Genomic DNA, 25,579 nt, shown 5'->3' on the forward strand with positions numbered 1-25,579 from the left:
GCAAAGAGACAGCCAGATGGCAGCCACTAGCACAGGAAGACCTCAGGTGCAACCAGATCTGTAGGTATCCTGGCAATAGAATCAAGGCCCTGGCTGGTGTCCCCAGACAGAGGCAACCTCACCCCAAGATGGTTGCCGTGGTGGTGGCAAACCTGCAGGTCCTTGGCTCGGGACTCATAGGCCCTGGTCTGTGTTCTAAGATAGCGGCAGCCGCATGTAACCAAACCCGTAGGTAACTTGACAATGGACCTCCTGGCAGCAGCGGGCAGCAGGCAATCTCCCCAGCAAATGGTGGGCAGTCTGTGCGCAAATGGTGGTTCACCAGCAGGTGAACAGTGGGTGGCGGGCATGGGGCAGGTAAAAGGTGTGATGGGTTGGCAAAAGGCAGGCAAATGGCAGGTGACTGGCATCAATCAGCAAACGATCTGCGGGCAAATGGAGGACGATTGTGTGGGTGATCGGGGCGAACAGTGGGGCATTTTCAGGCAGCATTGGCTGCCTGGTAGAGAAACAGTATTTTCTCTGCTTGAATCCTTAGTCAAGGAGCAACAAGGAATGCAGCCTCCCTTCAGTCTGTCATCTTGGATCTCCCTCATTATCTTTTTAATAGAGGAATGAAGACCTTTTAAAATTACTTTAGGGCCAAGTACAGTGGCCTATGCCTAGAATTCCACTGACTCTGGAGGCTGGGGCAGAAGGATTGCAAGTTTGAGAGCAGCCTGGCAATTTGTGACACCCTCTCTCTCTCTCTCTCTCTCTCTCTCTCTCTCTCTCTCTCTCTCTCACACACACACACACACACACACACACACAATAAATAAATAAATAACAAGGACTGGGGTAGAGTGCTCTCCTTCAGCATGTATGAGGACCTAGGTTCAATCCCCAACACTGCAAAAAACCAAAAAGCAAAACAAACAAAATATCCAATTACTTTGTCCATGTAATTGGAAAAGTTCCTACCAACTTAATTTATTATTCTAATTTTTCTTTATCTTTTACTTTTTCGAAAACTTTATATCTATAGCTCCCTTTTAAGAATGTCATAGCTCTACTATAGGAAGAGGAGTATGTTTGCCTTTAATTTCACTTTCAATTTTTTTCAGAAACAAGCGTGATTGCTTTTGATTTTTGTGCATCTTATAGCATCAACTAGATTTGTCTCTCCTACTATTTAAATACTTTATTGGAAAGTATTTCTAATGTGGATCTTTTTGTAGTGAACCTTCTCAGGCCTGTTATGCTTCATGAGGTTTTATAAATTATGGTCTTACATTTGAATTAAAGTTTGGTTGTAACATTTTAGGTTTTAAATTTCCTTTCCTTCTACAGTTTGAAAATAAGGCTCCTTTGTCTTTTTGCATCCAGTAGTGCTGTTGAAAAATTGATGTAAATCTGATCTTTGTTCTTTGGAAACAATCTGGTCTTTTTCTTGTTAACTTTAAAATTTCTCTTTGTTGTTGATGTTCTTAAATTTCACTATTATTGCCAGGTGTAGTGGCACATCCTGTAATCCCTATGACTGGAGCAGCTGAGGCTGGAGGAAGACAAGTTCAAGGCCAGCTTTAACAAAAACTTAGGGAGGCTCTAAGCATCTTAGCAAGACCCTGTCTCAAATTAAGAAATGGGGATATGATTCAGTGGTAAGTGTCTCTGGGTTCAATCTCTATTACCAAAGGAATTCATTATTATTAGCTGGGCACCGTAGCACCTGCCTGTAATTTCAGCTACTCAGGTGGCTGAGGCAGGAGGATCACTTGTGTCCAAGATTCAAGGCTGACATGGGCAACATAGCCAGACCCTGTCCCTTAAAAAAAAAAAAAAAAAAAAAAGGCACTTTTTTCCTACTACTATTTATCTAGGTTTTCCTTCTCTCTTCTCTTTGGCCCTTGTGGCCTACTTTCATCTGAAATCTTTTGTCTTAGTTTAGTTTTGGTGAATTTATTGTTTTTTCAATATTTTTTTCCTTCTTTTTGGACTTTCATTGTTTTTTGTTTGTTTGTTTAGCTGTTTTCTATTAGCAATATTTTTTTGCGGTAGACAGAATAATGTCCTTCCAAGGGTGTCCACATCCTAATTCCTGGAACCTGTGAACACTGCTATTGGACCTGGAAAAGGTAGAATGAAGGTTGCTAATTAGCTGACCTCAAAATAAGGAGATGATCCTGAATTTTCCTGATGGGAACAACATAATATTGAGGGCTCCTAAATGTGGAAGAGGGGAATAGAGGTGTCATCTCAGAGTGAGAGGATGTGAAGAGGACTTGACCACACTGCTTTGAAGATGGAGGAAGGAGCAAGAAAGAGTCCACAAAAGTGGGCAGCCTCCAGAAGCTGGGAGAGGCTAGAAAATGGAATCTTCCTGGTGGAAGGAGGCAGCCTTGCCCACGCCATGATTGTGGCCCTGCAATACCTACTTCCAATTTTTTTAACTTTTGGAACTATAAGATAATAAATTTATGGTTTTAAAAAATATTTATTTTTTTAGTTGTATGTGGACACAATATCATTTTTTGAAAAATATTTTTTAAATCTTTGTTGTAGTTGGACACAATACCTTTATCTTATTTTTATGTGGTGCTGAGGATTGAACCCAGGGCCTTGCATGTGCTAGACGAGCACTCTACCGCTGAGCCACAACTCCAGCCCCTAAAATATCTTTATTTTATTTTTATGTGGTGCTGAGGATCGAACCCAGTGCCTCATGCATGCTAGGTGAGCTCTCTACCTCTGAGCCACAACCCCAACCCAAATTTATGTTGTTTTAAGCCACAAAGTTTGTGGTGATTTGTGATAACAGTAATAGGAAATGAACATCCTTTCTAAAACTAATATTTTTAATTTTTTTGCAATGCTACGTCTGGAACCCAGGGCCTCATCATGCTAGGCAATCGAGCACTGTACCACTGAGTCGCATCCTCAGCCAACTAATCATTTTTTTGAAACAATTGTTTTTCTTTTTTATTTTTTTGTCATTTGTTGAATTGATCACATTTCCTTTGTTCCGTTTTTCCTCCTCTCATAATTGGTTTACAAGCTATGTGTACTATTTCTGTTATTCTGGTAGTTGTCCTTAATATTTTCACCTTTTATCAATGTTATACCATACATTTGGTTTAAGAGTAAGAATCTTTGTATAAATCTTTTAATTTTTTATTTTGGTACTAGGAAATTAATCGAGGGGCACTCTACCACTGAGCTATATCCCTAGCCCTTTTTATTTTTTATTTTTGAGACAGGGTCTTACTAAGTTGCTGAGGCTGAACTTGAACTTGCAGTTTTTCTGCCCAGCCTCCCAAGTCACTGGAGTTACAGGTGTGCATCATCTTTCCCAGCAAAATTTTTATATAAGTCCTGTCATGAGAGCAGCAATCCCCTTATCTATCCCCAACCATTTCCTTCTGTCCCTTGGAAACCATGTTCACTCATTGGCTGATTCTTCTAACACTTATTACTTTACTCCTAAGTAATACGGATATTTTGTTATTTCGTGATTTTTCAGTTTTGGACATTGTTGATTTTCCACTGTAGGGAATTAAGTCTGAACTTTTTCAGTATCAGTGCACACAGAAACACACCCCTTCCCAATTCTCCCAAGCTGGTAAGAGAATGAATAAATAAACTTTGGTTTGTTTTTACAGTGGAATATCTTATAGCTTTGAAAATGAATGAATTATAGGACCATTCAACAACAGGTATGAATCTAGTAAGAATTGCCACGAGTGAATAAAAGCACATTTCCAACAACCATGCAAAGTAGTGCCTTTTTAATAAGATTCTAAACCAAATAAAATAAAAATAATATATTGTTCAGGCACCCATATATATGATAAAACTATTTTTTATAAAACTAATTTTAAAATGCAAAGAAGTGATAAATGGAAAATAGAGGCCAGTGGTTACCTTTAGTTGGTGGAGTACAGGAAACAGGAAAGGCAAGGTGCTCATAGATGTTATTGGTAACTTGGGTGGTAGGTTTATGGGTTCATTATATAACTGATTGCATAAGCAAATCATAGCAAATAAAATGGGAGGGGTCATGCATAGACTAAATAATGATTTTTTGTTTTGTTTTTCTGTACTGGGATTGAACCCAGGGGTGCTCTGCACACACAGCCCTTTTTATCTTTTTTTTTTTTTTTCACACAGGATCCTACTAAGTTGCTGAGACTGGTCTAAAACTTGTGATCCTCCTGCCTCAGCCTCCTGAGTTGCTGGGATTGTGTGTGTGTGTCCTTGCACCTGGCCCTGCTGGACCGATAATATTTTCTCTTCAATTTTCCATCTCTTAGTCTCTTTGCTTTTTTTTCTGGTGAGATTTCCTCCACTTTAATTTTTTTTTCAGGTACCAGGGATTGAATTTAGGGGCCCTCAACCACTGAGCCACATCCCCAGCCCTATTTTGTATTTTATTTAGAGACGGTCTCACTGAATTGCTTAGCTCCTTGCTTTTGCTGAGGCTGGCTTTGAACTTGTGATTCTCCTGCCTCAGCCTCCTTAATTTTTAACTCTTCATTTCCACTGTTAAGTTTCTTAATTTCCAGGGGCTGGGGATGTGGCTTAAGCCGTAGCACATTCGCCTGGCATGCATGCGGCCCGGGTTCGATCCTCAGCACCACATATAAACAAAGATGTTGGGTCTGCCAAAAACTAAAAAATAAATATTAAAATATTCTCTCTCTCTCTCTCTCTCTCTCTCTCTCTCTTAAAAAAAAAGTTTCTTAATTTCCAAAGGTTCATTTTTGGGCTGATCCCTGAATGTTCCTTTTCTGTGGTATCCTTTCTTTGTAGTATATTTGTCTCTGACTTCTGCAGTAGGATTTGGCTTTCTTGGTTCTGCTGCATCATTTACTGCTTGACAATCTACTTACTGTCTTGCTCTTGTTCTTACTGTTCTCTACTTTTCTGTGTGCATATGCCTCCTAAGCAATACTTTGACATAACTTAATTTTTTCAAGAAATTTTTTACCCTGAAATTTGTAATATAGATATTTGAATCTATATTTATACATCAATCTCTAGATTTTAATAAGATTCTATATTATCCCTTAAATGAAATGAGAAATCTTTTACTCTTTTACTTCCCTCTCTTATTTCTTCTCTTCCCATCTCCCATATTGAAATAAAAATATTTTTCTTCCAGATATTTTTATTTTTTAATCAACACCTTGGAAATATCAAAAATTTTTTACTGATTTTGTTGCCCATTATACCTTCTTAAATCTCAGAATTTTAAATTTGGTAAAAGTGGGCTGGGGATGTGGCTCAAGCGGTAGGGCGCTCGCCTGGCATGCGTGCGGCCCGGGTTCGATCCTGAGCACCACATACAAAGATGTTGTGACCACCAAATACTAAAAAATAAATAATAAATTCTCTCACACTCTCTCTCTCTCTCAAAAAAAAAAAAAAAAAAAAAGTAGTTGGCCCCGGGGCTGGGGATGTGGCTCAAGTGGTAGCGTGTTCAGCTAGTATGCGTGAGGCACTGTGTTCGATTCTCAGCACCACATAAAAAATAAAATAAAGATATTATGTCTGCCTTAAAAAAATTAAAAAATAAAAGTATTAAAAAAATACATAAATTTGGTAAAAGTTATCTGTTGCTGCATTTTTAAAAGTTACCTCATATTTAGTGGTTTAAAACAAAATACATATATTTTCTCACAGTTTCTGTGGGTCAGGATCTAGTCATGGTTTAACTGAGTTCTCTGCTTTAGGGTTTCTTATAAGGTTGCAATCAAGGGCTGGAGTCTCATCTGAAGTTTTGACTGAAGAAGGACCTAGAATTTAGTTCTGTTTGGACTGTAGGACTGAGAGTCTCAGTTTCTAGCTGAGGGTTGGCTGGCAACTTTCATCTTGCCAGAGGGTCCTCACTATAGGGCAGCTCACAACATGTCTCCGCCTTCCTCTGGCAAAAGGGAATTCAAAATCTTTGCTGTATTCTAATGTTAGAACAACGTGGCAGGTCCTGTCCATACGCCTGGGGAGATTGTACAGGGAGATAGCGCCAGGAGGTGGGGATCATAGTGTGCCCATTTCAGTGTCCATCCACCACAGATTGCTCTTTTTTCTTGTTGGAATGCATCCTTAAATAACTCTTTCATATGTAGTTCTTGGATGATAAGATGGCTTAGAGCCCATAGGTGTGAAATGATCTTGTTTTATCCTCCCACTTCACTGGTAGTAGATTGGGGTAGAATTCTATGCTGAAAATGTTCTTCTTCCTCAGAACCTTGCCATTATCTTTTTGTATCCAACATTGCCAAAAGAAAGGCTGAAGTCAATCTAGTTTTTGTTCATTTTTAGTTGGTGTTTTTTCTCGTTAAGGATTGCCCTTTTATTTTTATTATGAGATGTCATCACCCTGTCTTTAGATATAGATCACTTGTTTGTCTTCTTTTATAATTGAAAACTAAAGATTTTATATATTTATGGTGAACAATATGATGTTTTGAAATATGTATATGTTTTGGAATGGTTAAATCGAGGAAAATATGCAGTAGTTCACATACTTCTCATTTGTAGTGAAACACTTAAAATCAACTTTCTTAGCAATTTGCAAGTATGAAGCACATTGTTATCAACTATTGTCACTATGCCTCACTACAGTGCTTTGATTCTGTCCCTCCTGTCTTACTGAACTTTTGAATTCTTTCACCAACACCTCCCAATCCATTCCCATCCCCACCACTCCAGCCCCTGGAAACCACCATTCTACTCTGCTTCTATGAATTTGATATTCTTAAACTCCATGTATAAGTGAGATCATGCAGTATTTATCCTTCTATGCATGACTTATTTCACTTTACATAATGTCCTCCAGGTTTATCCATGTTGTTGCAGATGGCAAGATTTCATTCTTTTTTAAGGCTGAAGAAACTTGGGTATGGTGGCGCACACCTGTAAGCCCCCAGCTACTCAGGAGGCTGAGGCAGGAGGATCCTAAGTTTGAGGCCAGCATGGGCAATTTAGTAAGACCCTATCTTAAAATAAGAAATAAATAGGATTGGGGATATAGCTCAGTGGTAGAGTACCCTTGGGTTTAATCCCCAGCACTGCAAAATATAAAAAATAAAATAAAGGGATATTTTTATGAGGGAAACTCAATGATACTGGCCCTTTTCATTTTTTCTTCCTTTGACCTGGTGTGATGTCTGGAGGGCAGGAGCTGTAATGAGATCATGAGGTAAATCTATACTAAGGATGGTGAAGTGGAAAGGTAGAAAAAGTGTTTCCTGCATAACTTTATTGGGTCATGGGCACAAACCTGAAATCACTTATCTCTAGACATTCGTGTGTGAGAGTGTTTGTGGTACTGGGATTGAACCCAGGGGTATTCTGGCACTGACCTACATCCACAATCCTTTTTATTTTTTATTTTGGGGCAGGGTTTCCCAAAGTTACTGAGGCTGGCCTCAAACATGAGATCCTTCTGCTTCAGCCTCCTGAGTAGCTGGGATCACAGGCATGTGCCATGATGCACCCGGCTCTCTAGACATCTTATGATGTGATTTAATTGAATGCCTTTCTTTTTGCTTGAGCCACTGTTAGTCAAATTGTTATTACTTATTTAACATTCCTAATTCATGAGGCCACTGTGTGAAAATTGTCATTGTTTGCTTTGTCCTGAATCTAATCATTTTGTGAAGGAATGGGACAATCTGCTGGGTGGGTGAAACCAATAGCTCATGTTTTTAATCATTTTCTTGCTTCTCAGTGTTGGTGGCCTTTCAGGGTAGTGCCCTACTTTTTGAGCTCAAGTGTCCACTTTGCCTCTCCTGACTACAGGCAGATGCCTCTGCTGTCCTCTATTTGTCACAAGCAGGGAGCAAGTCCTGTGTCCTCTATTTGAAATCAGGGAGCAAGTCCTGTGTTCCCACTGCAGTGCCTCAACTAATCATCTTCAAAGTTTCTTAGAGTTTCTGGGTGCAGTGCACACACCTGGAATCCTAGCTGCTCAAGGAGGCTGAGGCAGGAGGATCGCAAGTTCAAAGCCAGCCTCAACAACTTACTGAACCCCTTAGCAACTTAGTGAGACCCTGTCTCAAAATAAGTAATAAAAAGGGGCTGGGGATGTGGCTCAGTGGTTAAGCCCTGCTGGGTACAATCCCAGGTACAACAACAACAATAATAAAGGTTCCCTAGAGCTTCCTTCTATTCACCACATCTCCCATCATCGAGCTAGAGCTTCTGAGGTGCACTTGACTTCTATAGCAGACATCTCTTGCATGTGGTTATGCTGTGGTTTCCTCCTTCTGTCTAGCCCCATTCTCTTGTCTTTCAGGAGCACCTGACCATTTCTGGTCTGCTGAGAGCATTCTTTTCTGGTGCTGTCCCATCATGGTCTGTGCCCCCACATGCCTTCTTATCTCACATCTGATCTAGTAACTATGGTTTATGTTCATGAAAAGAATAGTCAGAATGCTATATTTCTTATTATCTTCTATATTATTTCTTATAAGATATTTCTTAAGTATCTAAGTTCTCTTTTAAGACTCTATCTAAAGAAACAGCAGAATTGTGCTCCAAGTGTTATATTCAAAGATTTATTTTCCAGTGATATCCATGTAATAGGATTGATATCTCAGGAAGTACCAGTCTTTTCAAGAATACGACCTTCTTTCTATGTGACTTGAAGCATCCCCCTGCCCAGAGGCATAGCAGAGGTGTGGGAAGGAGAGGAAATATTAAGGTTTACTAGAATTCATCATTTCTAAGGCACTCATTTCTTTGAAACTGGATGTGTCTTACAATCAATATTGCTGACTGTAGCTATTGGCCAGGCAGCAGTTATGATTAGTTATTACTGTCTGCACATTTGCAAATTTTGTCTGAACGCTTTCTATTAGATTTTTTTAAAATAATTTTTAAAAGGCCAGGAGGTACAGGATGATAACTTGCAGAATGGCCATCAACAGCTGGGAGAAAATTCTAGAAGTGGTAGTGGAGCCTTGGTTAAGAAATCCTGTGTCAACAACACTCGGAATGCACAGGCAGCAACAATGTGTAGAAAGACGGTCATTACCAGCTCTGAGTTGAAAGGGATTCAGAAGCTGGATGTGGTGGTGCACACCTATAATCCTCAGCTACTCAGACTGAGGAAGGAGGATCACAAATTCCAGGACAGCCGCAGCAATTTAGGGAGACCCTGTCTCAAAATAAAAAATAAAAAGGGCTGGGGATGTAGCTCAGGGGTAAAGCGCCCCTGGGTTCAATCCCCAGTACCAAGAAGAATAAAGAACTAGGGAGGAGGGGGTGGAAATGGATTCAGGAGAATCAATCTTTATGGCAGTCTCTCCTGTAAAGAAATATTTATTTATTTATTTAGTGGTGCTGTGGATTGAATCCATGGCCTTGCACATGCTAGGCAAATACTCTACTTCTCAGCTACATCCCTAGCATTTTTTACTTTGTTTGGATACACAGGTCTCATTAAGTTGCCCTGGTCTTGATTGGCCTTGAACTTGTGATCCTCCTGCCTCAATCTCCCAAATTGCTGGGATTACAGGTGTGCACAACCATGCTTGGCTATAAAGAAGTTTTGTTAAAAACTTCCAATTTATGACTCTTAGATTTTCCTTTTTATTAATGTACAAGAGCTAACTACAATAAAATATATGTTTAAATATGTCTAAAAAGAGCTTTCCCCCCCCACTGTTTCACCAAAAAATTCTAAATAAGAAAGCATTGTTCATAATTTAATTGGCAGCTTGTTTTTCTTTCTCAGGAGTACCTAAAATAACAGTGCAGCTCACAGCTGACATACTGGTTTCGGTGACATGAGAAATCAAGGAAGAAATGAAGAGAGAAGAAGGAATTAATACCCAGCTTCTGACATTTGAAACAGAGCCGGTGCAGTGGTAAACAGCAGCAAATTGGGTGGGAGGTAAACACCCCTGGGTTCAATTCCTAGTACAACAACAACAAAAAAATTATGCAGCAAGACATCAGCTTTGCCAAAGGGCAGTTTGTCTTAAGAGGAGATCTTCTGAATTATTTTCTTTTGATCCTCAGTGCATACACACCCGCCTTCTTTATCATTTCAACAAGCAAGCCCGGAGGTCTCATCTCCTCTGCAGAGTCTTCCCCTAAGTGGAGATGACAGCCCTTCCAGCTCTAGGAGGATCATGTGGCAGAGCCAGGTGGAAACTACCTCTTCAAGGGAGGAGAACAAGTCAGGTTGAAATTCGACCAGAGTTAGGTGAGGCAGGAACACAATGACACTGTGAGGAGGAGGCTTTGTGATTCTTCTCACTTGGACTCCCCCAGAGGAGGCTGCCTCAAAGAAAGCCCTGGAACTTTCTGGAACAGTCACAACAAATTAAGGCACAGCTTGGGCAGGTTGGGGGAGGCCTTGCACTTTGGCCTTCTGGAACCTCTACCCCGTGCCACTGGGGTCAACCAGATCCTGATGCTGCTAGAGTGGGTTATGAAATTGCCAAAAGGGTCATCCTGAATTAATTCAGAGGAGCCATCCCTGCCCTTAGATCTCAGGGGCCACATGCCTTTCCCTAACACTTCCCTGTCTGGATTTGGATAGCAGAGGAAGACTGCCTGTTTTTCCAAGAGGCTGAGTCTTGAGCATAAGGGTTATTAGTTTTCAAGTCACCTCCTGTCCACTGGCCAGGGAATAGAACTTGGGAAGAATAGAAAAAATAAAAGAGGACTGGGGCTGTAGCTCAGTGATAGAGCACTTGCCTAGCATGCGTGAGGCACTGGGTTCCATCCTCAGCACCACGTAAAAATAAATAAATAAATGTCCAACTACAACTCAAAAAATATTAAAAAGAAAATGTCATAAATGAAGTTCCAAAATCCCTTGCTCTTGCCAAATCAGCACAACCCAACTGCAATGGGATATGGATGGCTTGGCTGAGGGACAGTGTAGGAAACGATCACTTTTCCCTTTTCTCCCAGATCCAGTCCAAAAATGACAGTTGTCTAACAGCAAACCTCAAAGCAGAAATATAGCAGTAGAGTTTCTCCAAGATTTGTTCCAAATGTTATCATTTGACAGTACCCATTTCTTCATAAATCCATCAGGAGTTTTCCATTCTGATCGACCGTGCTGGCAAGCTCTAGAAGAAACTCACAATTCTGTCATTCTAATTCTCAGAGATCATTTATTTCTCCATGGGGTACACAAGACAAATAAAGATTTAAATATGATCAAAATGTGTCCAGATGCCTGAGCAGCCAGGCTATCTGTTCAAGCAGATGATCTTCAGCTGTCAGACCAGAGGAGCCAGTGGGCGGCCCCGGAATGGACTCCCACAGAGATCACTCCACCACATTTGTCTGGCCTCCTCTGCTCTGTCAAAAGGTCTCCCTTAAAGTCAGCATTAAGGCATTTACAATATGGGGACAATCATTTTCTAAAACTCAGTGTCTTGCAGATAGCTTCAGGGAGAATGGACAAAACAACACCAGGAGTCAAGAGTCCCAGGCATTCCGTAACCATAGTGGCCCCTTAACAGAATGGTGCCCACCAAGGAGGCTTCTGGCCCAAGAAAAAAAGTTTAACCCATTTTTGGAGACAGAAAAGTTTTTCAGGGGCTCTGGGCAAATCAGCAGGGATGAAGAGCAAGGATGATCAAGTGAAAGAGAACACAATAATATTGTGGGGATAGTGGGTCTAGCTGTAAGTGGGAACACACCTAGAGATTCCTTACTTATGGCTGAGTGTGAGTTACTATCACTCTGGGCTTTAGCATGGGAGTTCCTGCTGGGCAGAGAGAGACCCACATGGGAGGCACAGGATAATAATGTCCTAAAGATTGGTTGTCACTCTAGGGGCTCTAACTGGTCCAGAATAAATATACCTAGAAAAACAAGGAGGAAGATTCAAGGTCACATGGGCAGACAGGGGTGCAAAGGGGGACTAAACATACTGGTTATTGGAATGTCTCATAGAACTGCATGGACAAATCAGTGGGTCAGAAATAAAAGGCTAAGAAATATTTGTCGGTACTCATATTTTTAAAAAGATATGACAAAGATGTCATTTTAAAGTAACATTCCAGGGATGTATTTAGTTCAGAATGGCAAACTGGGAGGATATATACAAAGTTGTTATAGATTAATAAAAAAATCAACCCTTCAATACAAAAATGGCTTTGCAGTTACCCACAAGTACTTCATGGGGCCTGGGTCAGGGTGGACAGGCACAGGCTGCTAGGATCCCTGAAATCCTTGCCCCCTGGCCCTATGCCCTCCACCAACCTTCCTCAGACATGATTTTCTTTCAAAGCTTTCTTCTCTCTCCTGCTAGTACAACCTTCTTTGGCCGACTTTGTGTGTGTGTGTGTGTGTGTGTGTGTCTTCAAGTTCACAGGCATGAAAAATTAGAACACTTGTATACTATTGATGGACACCAGAATCACCCTATGATCCAGAAATTATAAGTTGGAGTATGCATTCAAAAGAATTGAAGGCAGGGCCAGGAATGGTGGTTCACATCTATAATCTCAGCAACTCAGGAGGTTGAGGCAGGACAATCACAAGTTCAAGGCCCAACCTCACCAATATAGTGAGATTCTGTCTCAAAATAAAAAATAAAAAGTTCTGGGCACGTGGCTCAGTGGTAAAGTGCCCTTGGGTTCAATTACCAGAATAAGGAGAAGGAGAAGGAGAAGGAGATGGAGAAGGAGGAGAAGGAATTGAAAGCAGAGGCTTGAGGAGATTTTTGTTTGTTTTGTGGGGTGGGGTGCAACAATCCTTGAAGTATTGCTATACTAGGGCAATACATGGAAAGGACAGAGCAAGCTCCTGTTCTATCTTCCTGTTTCAAACATCCACTTAACATATTGACTTTGGATAGAGGATGTATCAGATATTAAATTGATAAAACAGATATTACATATGATCTTAGCCAAAAGGCTGAAAAGCAAGATGGAAGCAACCCAAGTATCCATTACTGGGTGAATGTTAAACAAAATTATTCAGCCCTAAAAAGAAAGGAAATTCTGTCACAAGCTATAGAAAAGATGACCCTTGAAAACATTATGTTAAGTGAAATAATTCAGCTATAAAAGTACAAACATTGTATGATACCACTTACGTGAGGCACCTAGAATAGTCACATTCATAGAAACACAAAGTGGACTGGTACCTGCCAGAGAAAAGGGGTAGGGGGAGGAGAAGAAGGAAGTGGTGTGTTGCTGTTCAATAGGCAGAGTTTCAGTTTGTGTTCTGCTCTGTGTGTGTGTGTGTGTGTGTGTGTGTGTGTGTGTTATGTGGTTGGTACTGGAGATTGAACCTAGGGGTGCTCTACCACTGATCTATACCCCAGTACTTTTTTTATTTTGACACGGGGTCTCCCTGCGGTGCCCAGGCTGATCTTGAACTTGAAATCCTACTGCCTCAGCTTCCCAAATTGCTGGAATTACAGGCCACTTCACCTAGGATCAAAGTTTCAGTTTTGCAAGATGAAATGAGATCTGTGGATGGATGGTGGTGAAGGCTGCCCAATAATATTTAATACCACTGAACTGAAAACATAAACGTGGTTAAGATGGTACATTTTATATTATGGATATTTTTGCTACAATTAAAAAATAATTAGCATGTTGCTCACCAAAGGCTGCTAATCACTGGCTATTTGCCTATTTGCCCACCTTTTGCCTGATGATTGCCTGCCTTTTGCTGCCCATTGCTCACTTCCCAAGAATCATCCACTAATCGCCCGCTGCCCACTGCTGCCTGGAAGTCCGTTGTCAGGGTACCCACAGGATTGGTTACAGGAAGCTGCTACCATTTTGGGATACCAGGCAGGGCTGGGAGTCCAGGGCCAAGGGGCCTGCAGGTTTGTAGCTAACACTGCAGACATCTTGGGGAGCAGCTGCCTCAGCCTGGGGACACTGACCAGGGCCTGGCAATCAGTTGTCAGGGTACCTGCAAATGAGGACTTCCTGCTGGTGTGCCAGTGGCTGTCATCTGGCTGCTTCTTTGCAGGGTTTCTCCTTTGTGAGAGCACATCCCTGGTGGTCTATCTGCAAGATAAAACAGCATTGAGATTTTGGGAATGCAATGAGGCAGAGCCTGGGGAATCTGAAGCCCACATCCCTCAGATTGCAGTTGGTTCTGCATGGGTCAGTCTGGGCCTGGCAAGACTTTGGAAACCCAGAGATGGGGGACATTACCCTGGGGAAAACACAGGTTGGAGAAACTGGAGAGAACCAGACTCTCTTCATCTCAATGAGTCCTGAAATGTGTGGGTATACAGAAGGAGCCAGCTACTACAGGTGGGAAGACTGGAAGAGGGTGTGAGGGCATCTTGCTATCGGCTCACCCTGCTAGACTCTGGTCTAGCACCCACCAGATTAGAGCTACCATAAAACTTTGACAACCACATATATCAGCAGAGAAGGGAAGCTGAGAAACTTTTGAACAACAATGAAAAAAAGTGTTGAATTTTTCATTGAGATTCTCCCCCCCCTTTTTTATCCTTCTCACATATCTACCATCTTTGAAACCAAATATTTTTCATGCATCAATTTATTGAGGAATGGATTTATGAATAGTATATTACAGTTTTGATATGTATTTTTACATTTTTACTTTGTTTTTAATCTGCATATATTTTTCTCTCACTGATCTGTCTCTTTGAATTCTCTTTCTCACTTCTCTCAGGCTAACAGCCAATGTCTATTAATTCCTCCTTTGCTCTTACTATAATTTTTTTTTACTTCTATCTTCTCTCCTTCTCCCTCATAAATCTCAAATCCTATACTACTTCTATTCTTTCTTTCTTCATCATTTGAAATTGTAAACCCTTTTAGCAAACTTTATATTGTAGATGATAATTGAATGATAATTGATGATAATTAAATGCATCATTTCTACTTATTGCAACAAAACTATAGATGCCATAATAGGAGCTATTTGGTGTAAGACTGTATGTAGTTTGCATTGGGTGCTGTTAATATTGGTATCCCTTTTATTTATTTATTTATTTATTTATTTATTTATTTATTTTAGAGAGAGAGAGAGGGAGAGAGAGAATTTTAATATTTATTTTTTAGTTATCGGCGGACACAACATCTTTGTTTGTATGTGGTGCTGAGGATCGAACCTGGGTTGCACGCATGCCAGGCGAGCACGCTACCGCTTGAGCCACATCCCCAGCCCTTGGTATCCCTTTTAAAGGTGGGGTACTGGAAACCTTCACGGACACTCTACGACTACAGAGTAGAAACTACTGCCTCAAATCCATACGACTAGATGGAAAGACAACATGAAACATGAAAAAACAAGGGAACAAAGCATCTCAAATAAAACCAAGATGTTCCAACATCAAGAATGTTGTCTAGAATTCATAAAAAATATTGTGGAAGAAATGTCAGAGATGGCATTTAGAAGATACATAGTTAAATTTATTTTCTAAATAAAAGATGATATCAGAGAGAAAAAAACAAGAACTGAAAACTCACTTCAATAAAGAGGCAGAGATTATAAAAAGAAATCAAACAGAAATCTCAAAATAAAGGAAATAGGAAATCAAATCAAAAACTTGAACAGAAAGTATCACCAATATATGAGACCACTTGGAAGACAGCGCCTCAGGCAATGAAGACAAAATATTTACTCTTGAAAATAAAATTAACCATACAGAGAAGAAGGTAAGAAACCATGAAGAGAACATTTGGGAATTATGGGATAACATAAAAAGACTAAATTTAAGATTTATCAGGATAGACAAAGATATGGGGATACAAACCAAAGGAATGCACAATCTTTTCAATGACGTGATATCAGAAAATTTCCCAAATCTAAAGAATAAAATAGAAAATCATCTATAAGAGGCTTTCAGGACCCCAAAGGTACAAAATTACAGCAGACCCACACTAAGGCACACTTATTGAGAATGCATAACAGACAGAAAGAGGATAGACTTTTAAAGGCTTCAAGAAAAAAAAATGTCAACTTACATATAGGGGGAAACCAATTTGGATCTCAGCTGATTTCTCACCCAGACCCTAAACACCTATAAGTCCTGGGATAATATTTATCAAGCTCTGAAAGAAAATGGATGCCAACCAAGAATTGTAGATCCAGCAAAGCTAAGCTTCAGATTTGAAGATGAAGGAAAAACCTTCCATGATGAACAAAAATTAAAAGAATTCACAACTAGAAAGACTGCACTACAGAACATTCTCAGCAAAATATTGCATCAGGAGGAAATGAGAAAAAAATGAAAACCAGCAAAGGGAGGAACTACACTAAAGAAAAAGTCAATCAGAGGAGAAACTAAGACAAGTTAAAAACCAAAAATAAGACCAGGAATACAAATCATATCTCAATAATATCCCTGAGTATTAATGGCTTTAGCTCATCAATCAAAAGACATGGACTAGAAGATTGGATTTTTTACAAAAGAACCAATGATATTCTGTCTTCAAGAGACTCACCCTCTAGGAAAAGACATCCACAGACCGTTGAAGGTGAAAAGTTAGGAAAAAACATATCACTCATATGGACTGCATAACCATCCTCATATCAGAGGGTTCCATCCTCATATCAGATAAAGTGAAATTCAAGCCAAAGTTAGTCAGAAGGGATAAAGAAAGACATTTCAGACTGTCTAAGGGAATCATACATCAATAAGACATAACAAATGTAAACATTTGTGCCCCAAACCATGGAACATCTACATACATCAAACAAACCCTTCTCAATTTCAAGAATCAAATAGACCACAACACAATAATACTGAGTGACTTGAACACACCTCTCTCACTACTGGATAGATCTTCCAAACAAAAACTAAACAAAGAAACTATAAACTAGATAATACAATCTATAATTTAGACTTAACAAACATATATAGAGTATTTCATCCTTCAAGCAGCGAATATACTTTCTTCTCAGCAGACATGGATCCTTCTCTAAGAGAGACCATATGTTATGCCACAAAGCAACTCGTAGCAAATACAAAAACGTAGAAAATGAAACAAACAAACAAACAAAAATTCAAAACATTGACTAAAATGAAAAGTTGCTTCTTAAAAATATAAATAAAATTGATAAACCTTTAGTTATGCTAATGAAGAAAAAGAGAGAGAAAACTCTAATTACTATAATTTGTGATGAAAAAGGAAATATCACAATGGACACTACTGAAATACAGAATATTATTAGAAACTACTTTGAAAATTTATAGTCCAATACAATAGAAAATCTCGAAGACACTGACAAATTTCTAGAGACATATGATCTACCCATACTGGATCAGGAGGATATACACAATTTAAACAGATCAATTTCAAGCAATAAAATAGAAGATGCCATTCAAAGCCTACTATCCAAGGACCAGATAGATTATCAACCAAGTTCTACAAGAATTAACACCAATACCCCTCCAATTATTCCCTGAAACAGAAAAGGAGGGAACCCTTCCAAACTCATTCTATGAAACTAGTATCACTTTGATACCAAAATCAGACAAAGACACAAGGAAAGGAAACTTCAGACCAATATCCATGATGAACATAAATGCAAAAATTCTCAATAAAATTCTGGCAAATCACATACAAAAAGATTTTTAAAAGCAAGTGTGCTATGATCAAGTGGGGTTCATCCCAGGGATTCAATGTTGGTTCAACATATGGAAATCAATAAACGGAATTCCTCACATTAATAGACTTAAAGACAGGAATCATATGGTCATCTCAGTAGATTCAGAAAAAGCATTTGAGAAAATACAGCACCTCTTCATGTTCAAAACTTTAGGAAAGCTAGGGACAGTAGAAACATACCTCAGCAATGTAAAAGCTATCTATGCTAAACCCAAGGCTAGTATCATTTTAAATGGAGAAAAATGGAAAGCATTCCTTCTAAAAACTGGAACAAGACAAGGATGCACTCTTTCACCACTTCTATTCAACATAGTCCTTGAAACTCTAGCCAGAAAAATTAGACAGATGAAGGAAATTAAAGGGATACAAATAGAAAAAGAAGAAGTCAAACTATTATTATTTTCAAGGACATAATTCTATATTGAACTTCTCTATATTGAGTAGTTCCTAAAATTCCACCAGAACACTTCTAGAACTAATAAATGAACTCAGCAAATAGCAGATATAAAATCAATATCCATAAATCAAATACATTTCTATTCATCAGCAATGAATCCACTGAAAGAGAAATTAGGAAAACTGCACCATTCAAAATAGCCTTGAAAATAGTAAAATCCTTGGGAATCAATCTAACAAAAGAGGTGAAAAACCTCTACAATTAAAACTACAGAACACTAAAGAAATAAATTTAAAAAGACCTTAGAAGATGGAAATATCTCCCATGTTCTTGGATAGGCAGAATTAGTATTGTCAAAATGGCCAAACAACCAAAATCGTTATACAAATTTAATGCAATTCCTATGAGAATCTCAATGACATTCTTCATAGAACTAGAAAAAGCAATCATGAAATTCACTTGGAAAAATAAGAGACCCAGAATAGCCAAAGCAATCCTTACCAAGAAGAGTGAAGTAGGAGGCATCACAATACCAGACCTTAAACTCTACTACAGAGCTATTGAACAAAAATGGCATGGTATTAGCACCAAAATATACATGTAGACAAATGGCACAGAATAGAAGACACAGATACAAACCCACATAAATACAGTTATCTTATTCTAGACAAAACCACAAAAAACATCCACTGGAGAAAAGGTACGCTCTTTAACAAATGGTACTTGGAAAACTGGAAATACATATGTAGAAAAATGAAATTAAACCTCTATCTCTCACCATGCACAAAACTCAACTCAAAGTGGATCAAAGACTTAGGCATTAATACAGAGACTGTGCATCTCACAGAAGAAAAAGTAGGCCCAAATCTTCATCATGTTGGCATGGGACCCAACTTCCTAAAGCACATGAAGTAAAATCAAGAATCAAAAATGGTATGAATTCAATAAACCATAGACTCTGCATCTAATTGAAGAAAAAGTAGGCCCTAATCTTCATCATGTGGGATTAGGCCCCACCTTCCTTAATAAGACTACTGTAGCACAAGAATTAAAATCAAGAATCAATAAATAGGATGGATTCAAACTAAAAAGTTTCTTCTCAGCAAAAGAAATAATCTGTTAGGTGAATAGAGAGCCTACATCTTTGGAGCAAATTTTTACCCCTCACACATTAGATAGAATACTAATCTCTAGGGTATATAAAGAACTCAAAAGGCTAAACACCAAAAACCAAATAACCCAATCAATAAATGGGCCAAGAACTTGAACAGACACTTCTCAAAAGAGGATATAGAATCAATTAATAAATATATTAAAAATGTTCATTATCTCTAGCAATTAGAGAAATGAAAATCAAAACTACTCTAAGATTTCATCTCACTCCAGTCAGAATGACAGCTATTATGAAGACAAACAACATTAAGTGTTGGCGAGGATGTGGGGAAAAATGTACACTCATACATTGATGGTGGTACTGCAAATTGGTACAGCCAATATGGAAAGCAGTATGGAGATTCCTTGGAAAACTGGGAATGGAACCACCATTTGACCCAGCTATCTCTCTCCTCAGTCTATATCCAAAGGACTTAAAAAGAGCATACTACAAGGACACAGCCACATCAATGTTTATAGCAGCACAATTCACAATAGCTAAACTGTGGAACCAACCTAGATGCCCTTCAATAGATGAATGGATTAAAAAATGTGGAATATATATACAATGGAATATTATTCAGCAATAAAAGAAAATAAAAGCATGGCATTTGCAGGTAAATGGATGCAGTTGGAGAAGATAATGTTAAGTGAAGTTAGCCAACCCCAAAAAATCAAATGCTGAATGTTTTCTCTGATATAAGATGACTGACTCATAGTGGGGTAGGGAGGGGGAGCATGGGAGGAATAGAGAAACTCTAGATAGGGCAGAAGGGTGGGAGAGGAAGGGAGGGGGCAGGGGGTTAGCAATGATGGTGGAATATGATGGACATCATTATCCAAAGTACATGTATGAAGACATGAATTGGTGTGAACATACTTTATATACAAACAGAGATATGAAAAATAGTGCTCTATGTGTGTAATAAGAATTGTAATGCATTCCACTGTTATGTATTAAAAAAATAAAATCAATTAAAAAACAAAAAATGGTATGAATTCAAACTAAAAAGCTTCTTCTTAGCAAAGGATACAATCAATAATATGAAGAGAGAGCCTACAGAACAGGAGAAAATCTCTACTACATGCACCTCAGATACAGCACTAATCTCCAAGATATATAAAGAACTCAAAAACCTTAACACCCAAAAAACAAATAACTCATTTAATAAATGGGCTAAGGAACTGAACAGACACTTCTTAGAAGAAGAAACACAATCTATCCACCAATGTATGAAAATATGTTCATCATCTCTAGTAATTAGAGAAATGCAAATCAAAACTACTCTAAGGTTTTATCTTACTCTAGTAAGAGTGGAAATTATCAAGAATACAAGCAATTATAAGTGTTTATGATGTAGGGAAGTAAGTGTACTCATACATTGCTGGTGGGATTGCAAATTGTTGCAACCACCATGGAAAGCAGTATGGAGATTCCTCAGAAAACTTGGAATGGAAACTTCATTTGACCCAGCTATTCCACTCCTCTGTTTATACCCAAAGGACTTAAAATGAATTGTCATTAAATATTCTTTTAACAGTCTTTAAAATACTGGCATAATATTCTATTGTATAGATTTACCCTCTTTTATTTAAATAATTGACTCTTTAGAATTTAAACTGTTGCTGTCATTTCCCTGATATAGATATACTAGAATAAATATCCTCAGAGTTTAATATTTGTATCTATCTGTGGTTCTTTCCTGTGAGGGCATTCACAGACATGAAATGATTGAAGCAAGGATCTACCAAAACAGTTAAAGGCCTTTGATATCAAAATAGTCAAATGATCCTCAAGCAAGGTTTACTATTGCTCATTTCCATAAATAAGATATACAAATAGTAAAAAAAAGTCTTTTTTTATATCCTCATCAACCATGAGCTTTATGAGTTTTTAAATCCTTCTTAAAAACTTCTTTCCTTGATGTTTTAATTTGCATTTCTCTGATTACAACTGAGATTGAATATTAAGATGTTTTCACAGTTTAAAAAATTAACTAGTTTTTAATTGAAAAAGTAATTCAGGCACATGGTAAAAATATCAAACAGCATTTAAAAAACTATGTTACAAAACATAAATCTCTTTCCTACCCAGTCTCCCTGGGGCAGCCACCATTATCAGCCTTATATTTCTTTCCAAATATATTATGTATATAAACAAGCACAAATGCAAGAAGAAGTGAATTTATGTGTGTCTGTTATGCCCCTTTTTTGCACACTGAGAACATGTTTCTAGAACCAAATGCAAATTCCAAGCCTGCCTGTCTTTCAGACCTGATCTGTACTGCTCTGCCCCACCTGTCAGTCACTGTCTTCAGCTTATGCCATTATTGGACCCCTCAGTACTTTAAAGTACTCTTTAAGGCAGCTTTTTCCTGCCTCTGGGACTTTGTGCCTGCTGCCTCAACTCAGATGGCACCTTAGAGAAGTCCCCCTTGACCACCTGTTCTAAAACAGCACCACCCCCAGCACCTAATCTTTCACAGTCCTGAGCTTTAGTTGAATTTCCTTCATAGCATTGATCTCCCCACCCCCATCTGAAATTATCTCATTTATGGGTTATTTTACTTGTTCATCATTTTTCTGCTCTACCAGAATGTCAGCTTGAATCTGACCTGTTTGGGTTACCTCTGTATCTCCAGCACCTAGGACAGTTCCTGGCAGAGGGGAAGTTCTCAATATTTCTTTTCTTTTTTTTTTTTTAAGAGAGAGTGAGAGAGAGAGAGAGAGAGAGAGAGAGAGAGAGAGAGAGAGAGAGGAGAGAGAGAGAGAGAGAGAGGAGAGAGAGAGAGAGAGAGAGAGAGAGAGAGAGAGAGAGAGAGAGAGAGAGAGAGAGAGAGAATTTTTAATATTTATTTTTCAGTTCTCGGCAGACACAACATCTTTGTTGGTATGTGGTGCTGGGGATCGAACCCGGGCCGCACGCATGTCAGGTGAGCGTGCTACCGCTTGAGCCACATCCCCAGCCCCAAGTTCTCAATATTTCAAAGACTGACTGCTAGGTATGCTATACTGTGCTTGCCTTTTTTTCACTTAACAATAATAGAAATATTTTAATATTGTGCATACACAGAGAAGCATATGTTATGTGTATATCTGCTTCATTCATTTTTTACAGCTCCATAGTATTTATTTGAACTGTTATTTCATAATGTATTTAGCCAGCTCCCCATGAATGGATATTTAGATTGTTTTTAGAGTTTGCTATTTCAAACAATGCTCACATACATATGGCTTCACACACATATATTTCTTACCCTAGAAATAGGATTGATGAAGTCAGTCTTAGTGGAGCATACCTCTCTAATCCCAGGTATTCCAAAATTTGAGGCAGAAGGATTGCAAGTTCAAGGCTAAATAAATCTCAGCAACTTACCAAGACTCTGTTTCAAAATAAAATTTTAAAAGGGTTGGGTTGTAGTTCAGAGGTAGAGCATCCCTGGGTTCAATCTCCAGTACAAAAACAAAACAAAACAAAACAAAACAATAAACAACAACAACATAGAATTGCTGAGTCAAAAGACATGTGTGTTAATGATTTTAACATATTGTCAAGTGTCCCTTTAAAAAATCCACATCAATTCACACATGAGTTTTTCCCCAAAATGCATATAAGTGTTTATTTATTTAAGGTGTAGTCAAATATGTATTAGTTAATGTTTTGATCTTTACCAACAGGGGTGGAGAATGGCTGAAAGTCAAAATCTGCTTTCACCGAAAAACTGAATAACTGGTTTGTAAATCATGTTAAAAGATGCTCAGCCTCATTCATAATTAAAGGTATACAAATTAAAATCATGGGGTGAGGTTTAGCACATTTTAGTATGTTGACAAGCCTTTAAATCGAGAATAGTGCTTCCTCCCTGCCACCACCACCCTTTCTCATGCTATTGACACTGAGTACAGAAACATTAAAATTCATGGAATAAAATTTGTCAGTTTTTTTAATAGCTGAGTTTTAAATTTTTTTTGTTTGTTTGTTTAGAAAGACTATCCTATACTTAGACTAGTTAACTAGTTTTCTCCATGTTTTTTCCTAGTACATTCACATTTTTATCTTTAAGGGAGTTCACTGTCCTGACACTTACTGGGCCAACTGAAAAAGAATTGGGTTAAAACTCCATTAAGTGCTTGAGTTCTATAAGCTGCTGCTGCTTCTTCCTCTTCCTCTGCTTCTTCTTTCTGGCACTAGGAATTGAACCCAGGGTTGCTCTACCACTGAGCCATATCCCCAGCCCTTTTTATGTTTTATTTTGAGACAGAGTTTCCCTAAATTGCCAAGGCTGACCTCAAACTTGCAATCCTCCTGCCTCAGCCTTCTGAGTAACTAGGATTACAGGTGTACACCACTGTGCCTGGCTCCACAAATAGGAATACCATGATAGCATTACAGGTCTCCTCATTGCCCACTCCCCCAACTTAAGAACCATATTTAACAATTCTGTAAAATTCTGAGTAGTCTCTTTGCCCTAGTGCACAGTTATTCAGTCAAGTGGCCACTGATCCCCTGGGAGAAAGACGACCAGCATACTACATAAGATGGTGTTCCTCAAGGAAGCCCAGCCTCTCCTCCAGCTAATAGACTCTGATCAATCCAAAAATTGATTCAGGGTGGTAAATGAAGTAGGTACTAGAATTTTCCTTTTCAGTGAGAATCAGTCTTTTGACTCTTAATGCTAGATCTTTTTTATTAAACACAAATCAAACATCACCTTTATGGGCTGTCAATCCACATTGACACTAATCAAACCACAAAGCTTTCCAAGGCATCCTAACTGCCTGCACTGTCCTTGCAGCCCCTTCCAGTAATTACATCTACCTGACCTGGCAGGGAAGGGCTCCATAAATGGCCTTTGCCATCCCAAGTACCTAATCCACTTTTACTTGGGCTTCTGGTTCATTGGCAGTGTGTACTCCTATCAGCCCTACAGGGCATTTCAAAAATACTTACTTTATTTTTTCTGGGCCTGCCTGGAAAGGTCATATGGTGGGATCTTAGGTCTTACCTAATAGATGCACTCTAATGTTCCACTCTCCTTGAATCTTGTGACCTCTTTCTTAGAACTGTGTCAGGGAAGCTCTGACATCTCCATTCCATTGACATGTGCAAGTTTCACACTCAAGATTTCATGTTCAAGTTTCTCAAGGTACAAGGTTTTGAGGTTCACCTACCCCATGCCCCTAACCCAAGCTCCACCCTTTTCCTGGTGGGGCCTTAGATGGGACATGAGAGCTACCAGGACTGCACTTCCAGCTACCATTGGTAGCTCCGTCATTTTACAAACAGTTGCTGAAAGTTAAGCAGTTGACTTTGAAACTTTAAGACATAAGAATGTTTTTAAAAACTGCAAAAAGCAACAGCCATTGCAGTACACTGAGTTCTCAGAGACAGCACGGGAGCAAGTGAGAGCCGGATGGGCATTGGGCGACTCTGTACCTCGCTGAGAAAAAATAACTAAACATGGAGATCCTAAGAAGCTGAGAGGCAAAATGTCATCATATGCATTCTTTGTGCAAACTTGCCGGGAGGAGCACAAAAGAAGCACACAGATGCTTCAGTCAACTTCTCAGTTTTCTAAGAAGTCCTCAGAGAGGTGGAAGACCAAGTCTTGTTAAAGAGAAAGGAAAATTTGAAGACTTGGGAAAGGTGGACAAGGCCCATTATGAAAGAGAAATGAAAACCAATATCCCTCCTAAAGGGGAAACAAACAGGAAGTTCAAGGATCCCAATGCACCCAAGAGGCCTCTGTTGGCCTTCTTGTTCTGTTCTGAGTATTGCCCCCAAATCAAGGGAAGACACCCTGGCCTATCCATTGGTGATGCTGCAAAGAAACCGGGCGAGAGGTGGAATCACATGGCTGCAGATGACAAGCAGCCTTACGAAAAGAAAGCTGCCCCACTGAAGGAAAAATACAAAAAGGGTACTGCTACCTAGTGAGCTAAAGGAAAACCTGATGCAGCAAGAAAGGGAGCTGTCAAGGCTGAAGAAAGCAAGAAAAAGAAGGAAGAGGAGGAAGAGGAGGAAGATGAAGAAGATGATGAGGATGAATAAGTTGGTTCTAGCGAAGTTTTTTTTTCCTTGTCTATAAAACATTTAATCCTCCTGTACACAACTCACTCTTTTTCAAGAAAAAAATTGAAATGCAAGGCTGTGTAAGATTTGTTTTTAAACTGTACAATGTCTTTTTTTTTTTTTTTTGTATAGATAACACACTACTAAATGTGTCTTTAGATAGCCCTTTCCTGGTGGTATTTTCACTCACCACTAACCTTGCCTGGTACAGGATGGGGGTTGTAAATTGGCTTGGAAATTTAAAGCAGGTTCTTGTTGGTGCCCAGCACAAATTAGTTATATATGGGGACAGTAGTTTTTCATCTTCAGTTGTCTCTGATGCAGCTTATATGAGATAATTGTTGTTCTGTTAACTGAATATCACTCTGTAATTGCAAAAAAAAA

At 38.9% G+C, this 25,579-nt stretch overlaps 1 non-coding gene and 1 pseudogene across 1 annotated transcript; one reads left to right on the top strand and one right to left on the bottom strand.

The window, feature by feature from the left end:
* Positions 1-348: 348 nt before the first annotated feature.
* LOC113182279 (high mobility group protein B1 pseudogene) lies at positions 349-25,174 on the top strand (annotated as a pseudogene).
* LOC113182372 (U2 spliceosomal RNA) lies at positions 12,699-12,888 on the bottom strand. The gene has a single exon (XR_003300718.1). It is a non-coding gene; the product is annotated as a U2 spliceosomal RNA (small nuclear RNA).
* Positions 25,175-25,579: the final 405 nt, after the last annotated feature.

The sequence above is a fragment of the Urocitellus parryii genome, chromosome 6, assembly GCF_045843805.1.
Source record: "Urocitellus parryii isolate mUroPar1 chromosome 6, mUroPar1.hap1, whole genome shotgun sequence".
Lineage (NCBI taxonomy): Eukaryota > Metazoa > Chordata > Mammalia > Rodentia > Sciuridae > Urocitellus > Urocitellus parryii.